General features: G+C 44.9%; 1 pseudogene; it reads right to left on the minus strand.

Annotated features, from left to right (window-relative positions):
• Positions 1 to 1362: 1362 nt before the first annotated feature.
• LOC123841552 (glyceraldehyde-3-phosphate dehydrogenase-like) lies at positions 1363 to 2357 on the minus strand (annotated as a pseudogene).
• Between the last annotated feature and the right edge of the window lie 4416 nt (positions 2358 to 6773).

Genomic DNA, 6773 nt, shown 5'->3' on the forward strand with positions numbered 1-6773 from the left:
AGAGAGCACAAGCAGAGGGAGAAGCAGGCTCCCCACTGAGCAAGGAGCCCAATGCGGGACTCGATCCCAGGACCCTGGGGTCATGACCTGAGCCGAAGGCAGATGCTTAACCAATAGAGCCACCCAGGCATCCCTTCAATGCACAAAAGTTTTTCATTTTATCAAGTCTAATGTATCTAATTTTTCTTTTGTTGTCTGTGATTTTGGTGTCAAATTCAGGAAACCATTGCCAAATCCAAAGTCGTTCAGATTTACCCCTATGTTTACGTCTAAGAGTTTTATAATTTTAGCTCTTACATTTACGTTTTTGATCCTTTTTTTTTTAAGATTTTATTTATTTATTCATGAGAGACAGAGAGAGAGAAGCAGAGGGAGAAGCAGACTCCCAAGGAGCAGGGAGCCCGATGTGGGACTCGATCCCAGGACCCTGGGATCATGACCTGAGCCGAAGGCAGATGCTTAACCATCTGAGCCACCCAGGTGCCCTGATCCTTTTTTTTTAATCAAGTAGGCTCAGCGCCCGGCTAGCTCAGTCGGTAGAGCATGAGACTCTTAATCAAGTAGGCTCTACGACCAACTCAGAGGCAATTCCTGAGATCAAGAATTGCATCTCTACCCACTGAGCCAGCCAGGTGCCCCAGTTTTTGGTCTATTTTTAATTAATTTTTGATTATAGTGTGAGGTAGGGGACCAAACCCATTCTCTTGCATAGGGATATCTAATTGTTCCTGTGTCATTTCTTTTTTTAAATGTGATTTTTATTTTATTTTATTATGTGATGTTAATCACCATACATTACATCATTAGTTTTTGATGTAGTGTTCCATGATTCATTGTTTGCATATAACACCCAGTGCTCCATTCAGTATGTGCCCTCTTTAATGCCCATCACCAGGCTAACCCATCCCCCCACCCCCCCTCTCCTCTAGAACTCTCAGTTTGTTTCTTGAAAAGACTATTTCCTTCCCCATTGGATGATCTTCTTGATTACTATAGTTTTGTAGCAAGTTTTGAAATTGGGAAGTTTGAGTCTTCCAACTTTGCTCTTTTTTGGTGATCCTGGGTCCCTTGCATTTCCATGTGAATTTTAGGATCAGTTTGACTATAGCTTCTCTCTCTCTCTCTCTCTCTCCCTTTTTAAAATTTTTTTTGGCTAGGTACAGTATACTTTATTGGTGGTACATGACAAAGTAGGGCACCCCAAGCTCCTCCCCTTCTTTAGGGGGTCTGGGATAGAAACTGTGTAGAGGTTGGGAGATTCTCAGTGAATTGGGGGATGATGAGTTGGGGCAAGGACTCCCCAGCAGCTGAGGGCCTCTCTCTTCCTTTTGCTCTCACTGGGGCTAGTGGTCCAGGGGACTCTTATTCCTTGGAGGCCACGTGGACCACAAGGTCCACCACCTGGTTACTGTAGCCAAATTCATTGTCATACCAGAAAATGAGCTTGACAAAGTGGTAATTGAGGGCAATGCCAGCCCCAGCATCGAAGGTGAAAGAGTGACTGTCACTTTTAAAGTCACGGGACACAACCTGTTCCTCAGTCCAGGATGTGCTTGGGGGGGGCCCTCTGATGCCTGCTTCACCACCTTCTCAATATCATCGATATCATCGCATTTGGCAGGTTTCTCCCAGTGGCAGGTCAGATCCATGACTGACATGTTGGGGATGGGGACAGAGAAGGCCATGCCAGTGAGCTTCCCTTCAGCTCAGGGATGACCTTGCTTATAATCTTGGCTGCACCAGTAGGTCCCTGGATGATGTTCTGGGCAGCCCATCAGCCATCATGCCACAGCTTCCCAGAAGGGCCATCCATGGTATTCTGGGTGGCAGTGATGTCATGGACTGTGGTCATGAGTCCCTCCATGATGCCGAAGTTGTCATGGATGACCTTGGCAAGAGCAGCCAAACAGTTGGTAGTGCAGGAGGCATTGCTGACAATCTCGAGGGAATTGGCATATTTCTCATGGTTCACACCCATCACAAACATGGGGGCATCAGCAGAAGGGGCAGAGATAATGACCCCCTTGACCTCACCCTTCAAGTGAACCCCAGACTTCTCCATGGTGGTGAAGACCGTAGTGGACTCCAGAACATACTTAGCACCAGCCTCACCCCATTTGATGTTGGCGGGATCTCGCTTCTGGAAGATGGAGATGCGCTTTCCATTTCCTGTGCTCAGCCTTGACTGTGCCATTGAATTTGCTAAGGGTGGAATCATACTGGAACATGTAGACCATGTAGTTAAGGTCAATAAAGGGGTCATTGATGGCGACAATATCCACTTTGCCAGAGTTAAAAGCAGCCCTGGTGACCAGGTGCCCAGTACTGACAGATTCATGTACTCTGACCTTCACCATCCTGTCTCAGGGACGTGGTTGGGACTGCACCAGAAGATGTGGCTATCTGTCAAACGGGGAGGAGCAGAGAGCCTTGACTGCAGCTTCTTGAAGTAAACTGAACTTATAGCCACAACCCCCAGTTCCTTGTCGGCAGTGCTTTTCATTTTTGAGAAGGTAGAAGTGAGGGCTGGAGCAGACAACAGGGCTACCGGTTCCAGGCCCTCAGGACTTCAGTGGGTCTGGGCAGCAGAGTTCACAAAGGGAGCTACAAGGCTCTGATGCGGCACTTCTCAAGCTATCAGGACTCATGCAGTGATCTGGTTGCAAAACAGGTTCTGATTTAGTAGTCTGGGGGCCTGACACTTTCTTTCTTTTTTTTTTTTTTTTAAGATTTTATTTATTTGAGAGAGAGAGAGAGAGGAAGAGAGAAGGGGGAGGAGCAGAGGGAGAGGGAGAGAGAGAATCTCCAGCAGCCTCCATGCTGAGCACAAAGCCTGACATGGGTTCCCATCCTAGGACCCTGAGATCATGACCTGAGTGGAAACCAAGCATCAGACGCCCAACTGACTGAGCTGCCCGGGTGCCCCTGAAAGTTTATTTCTAACTAGCTCCTAGGTGACACCAATGCTGCTGGTCCCTGAACCGCACTTTGAAAAACAAGGCGCAGTTGCCCTTAGCTTCTGTCCAGTAGTCCAAAGTAGGAAGCTGAGACATCACTTGGATCTATCATTCAGACTGTTCCTTATACAAAAAAAGTGGGGGGGGGGGGGGAGGAAGGACAAGAAAGCTAGGCCTCTTTGGGGGACAAAAGGGACTTAGCCAAGTCTACAGGACCAGGTAGAGGAAAACACTAGAAATTCTGGTTTCAGACTCGATTAAGTTTTCATTTCCCCAACGTGTGGCTGCCTCTGCTGTCAATCACCTTCCATTCTGCCCCAGAGCACCTGTCCTTCCCGCGTCTTGAGCCAATTTCTCCCTCTTTTGCAGTTTGCTTTTGGTGTATTTCCTTAAGATAAACATTAGAATTAAAAAGGAGCATTTGAATGTGTTGGGTGTTCACACAAGTTACTATCTGCATTTCCCTGCGACTATCTCTGGGCTCAGAATGAGGGGAGAGACCATACGTATGTATGCAAAGTAGTTAAATTACATCTTTTCCAAAACATACAAAATTATACATGCTATGTGAAGGCAGAACTCTAAATTTGTCCCCAAGATTCCCCACACCCTGGTGGTGTATTTACACTTCCAGTATAACCCAGAGATTGTGATGATAGATTTCATTCCTGTGAGTCAGTTTTGTTCTGTGAACAGTTAATTTTAACAAGGGTAAAATCTCTGAGTGGTCCTGATCTAATCACAGGAACCCTTTAAATCTAAAGTTAGAGACACAGAAGTCAGAGATTTGAAACAAGACAGATTTGATACACTATTGCTTGCTTAAAGATGGAGGAGTCCACTTAGCAAGGAAAATGAGATCTCAGTCCAACAAGGACAAGGAACGAACTTCTGCCAACAAGAACACAGCTGGACTTCTGACCTGCAGAGCTGTGAGCTAATAAACAGATATTGTTTTAAGCCTCTGGGTTTGTGATAATTTGATATATAGTGATAGAAATACTATGCTTTCTTGGTGACTGAACTGTGTTTCTATTTTGCCTCCACTGTCAGGAAACTCAGAGTCAAATTTGAGGCAGAAATGTTAAAAGTGTTAGCGGTTGTTACAGTCTCTACATCTATTTCCAATGTTTTTCTCTTAGTCATGGCTTCCTGCATTTTTGTGTATCTTGCCTGATTTTCCTATTCTTGATTATGTTTTACATTCACTTTTATGTAATCTTTTTTTAGTCTCATTATAAAAGCAATATGTGCTCATTGTGGAAAACGTGGAAAATACAGTTAGGCCCAGGAAGAAAAAAAATGAAGCATTAGAATTCTATCACTTCATCTGGAGAAAACAACTGTTAATGTTTTGATGTATTCTTTCCAGTCTTTTTCCCCATGCCCATATGTGTGTTTTTACATAATGAGATCGTGCTGTATTATTGTTCATATTCTTATTGTAAGCTACCTCTAAACATTTGAGGAATAAACAAGATAGAAATGAACATGTATTCAGTGGTTTGAAGGTATTTTTTAAAAGATTTTATTTTTAAGTAACGTCCACCCCCAATGTGGGACTCAAACTTACAACCCTGAGATCAAGAGTTACGTGCTCTATCGCCTGAGCCAGCCAGGTGCCCCTGAAGGTCTTTTTTTTTTTTTTTTTTTAACATTTGTTTGGTTAGGTAAGCAGATCTCACCTTTTTGTTTCTTTCTTTCTGTTCCTCCTGTGACACTTGGTGTTCACCTATGTCAACAGTCCCCAAGAACACGCCCGGGTGCAATGATTTAGTAGGATGACTCACGGGACTTCGCATATATTCTTACTCACAGCTATGACTTACTACAGTGAAAAGATACCAAGCAAGGGTTCTCTCCCAGTGAAGTCACAGAGGATGCATGTAATTCCTCCAGCTGAAATTGTGACAACACACAACATGTAAAGTACTGTCTACCAAGGAAGCTCATCAGAGACTCAGTATTCACAGTTTGTAACAGGCTAGTACTGTAGTCACCCTTTGCCTCGCATGTACAAGAATTCCAGACCCCCAGAAGGAAAGCAGATGTTCAGCCTCAACCATAGTGTTTGTACAAACAGTTTAGGTCCAGCCAATGGCAGATGCTGCAAGCAGCCCAAAGAGAGCAGTTTCAAGCCTGCTGTGTTAAACTTTTCTTGCCCATCGCCTAAGTACCACATTACCAAAGTCCTACTGCAGTTAGGCGTAATATTCAACGCCCTGGTTACATGTTCTCTCTCACATAGAGTATATCAGAAGGTGGGTGTCTTAGTTCCAGCTGCTGTAACCCATTACAGCAGAGTGGGCAGTTTAAGCAACACATGATTTCTCATGTTTCTGGAGGCTAGGAAGTCCAAGATCAAGGTGATGGCAGACCCAGTGTCTTGTAAAGGCCTACTTCTTGGTTTGCAGATGGCCATTTTCTTCTTGTATCCTCACATGGTGGAGAACATAGAGGAAGCAAGCTCTTCTCATAAGGGCACTGGTCCTATCGTGAAGGCTCTATCCTCGTGACCTAATTACTTCCAGAAGGCCCCAGTTCCCAATATCATCATGTTGGAAGTTAGGAGTTAGACATATGAAATCTGAGGGGGAGACAAATATGCAGTCCATAACAATGGGTGAGAATCACCTCTATGTACATATTTTTAAAGTCAATCCTGAGTAAATGTCTATGAAAGCTATTATTAGGGTGGAGAAGGGCTGATTATGAAAGACCAATACCATGCCAATAAGTGATCCTTTGGTGTCCCTTCTAGAGAGTCTGGGTCTGGACGGCTACCTGTATTTCCCCAAGGTTTCTTTTTGCCTTGCCCAGCCCCACCAGACCCAAAATTCCTCAGCAGAGGCCAGGCGCAGAGCTTATGACGTGCTGGCTGGGTAGGATCAAGAGCCGTCTCGCAGAGCCTTGCACAAAGAGGAGCAGGCCATTGTCTCAGAGGCCCTGTCCCCTTTGACCCAGGCCCAGGTTGGGTAGCTTTTTCTGAGGAGACAGAAGCCAAGGACTGCCTTCGTCTCTGCAGTTAGGTTTCTGTGATTTTGGGGAGAGCTGACAGGGACAGACTACACACAGGTGTTCTTATTTGTTTCCTGGCACAAGAGTTGCTTTTACTCTGGGATTAAGGTGTGCCTTTGGGGAAAAAAGATCAACACACACACAAAATAACAAAAAAGCATGTGCCTTTGAAAGGAGAGGGGAGCCACTAGACGATAGGGTGCCTTTGCAAGGGTCTTGAATCAGTAAAAAGCCACCCTTCCTGGGCTTAGCAGCACCAGGGGCACAGAGCTTGGGGACTATACAGTGCCCTTGGTCAGACTGGCAGAAAAATGCTCCCAGAGTAGCTCCACGTCATTGTGCTAGACCTGGTGAGCAGCACTGGGGATGGATTTCAATGGCCACTCTCTTGCTCTGCTAGGCACTGTTTGTGCTAACACAATTGAGAACAAATAGGTATGCTGGGAAGGTTGGCAGATGCAGGGCATTATCTTCCTTTATTCTCTTATTTCAGAGGAATCAAAAAGCCCTGTCCTATAACTTGTCCTCCGAATCAGTTGAACAAGCCTTTGCCTCCACATGGGGTGTTTGGAGTCCGTCCTCACAACTGAAATAACGCAGAAGGTGTGCTCGGTGCAGGGGAATAGCACGGATCCTCATTAGTTGATTTCATCGTGGAATCTATGTAACTCATTATTGAATCATTGTGCTCAAGGGTTCTCATTAGCTACCTTTGAAATATGATGATTAATTAGCTTGAATGTTGCGACATGGAAAATAACATTTTAGGATGGAAAAGCTGTTTTATCTGTTACGATT

Source organism: Mirounga angustirostris, unplaced genomic scaffold (assembly GCF_029215605.1).
Source record: "Mirounga angustirostris isolate CCGP_5_RB_7025 unplaced genomic scaffold, mMirAng1.0.hap1 SCAF_11, whole genome shotgun sequence".
NCBI classification, from domain to species: domain Eukaryota; kingdom Metazoa; phylum Chordata; class Mammalia; order Carnivora; family Phocidae; genus Mirounga; species Mirounga angustirostris.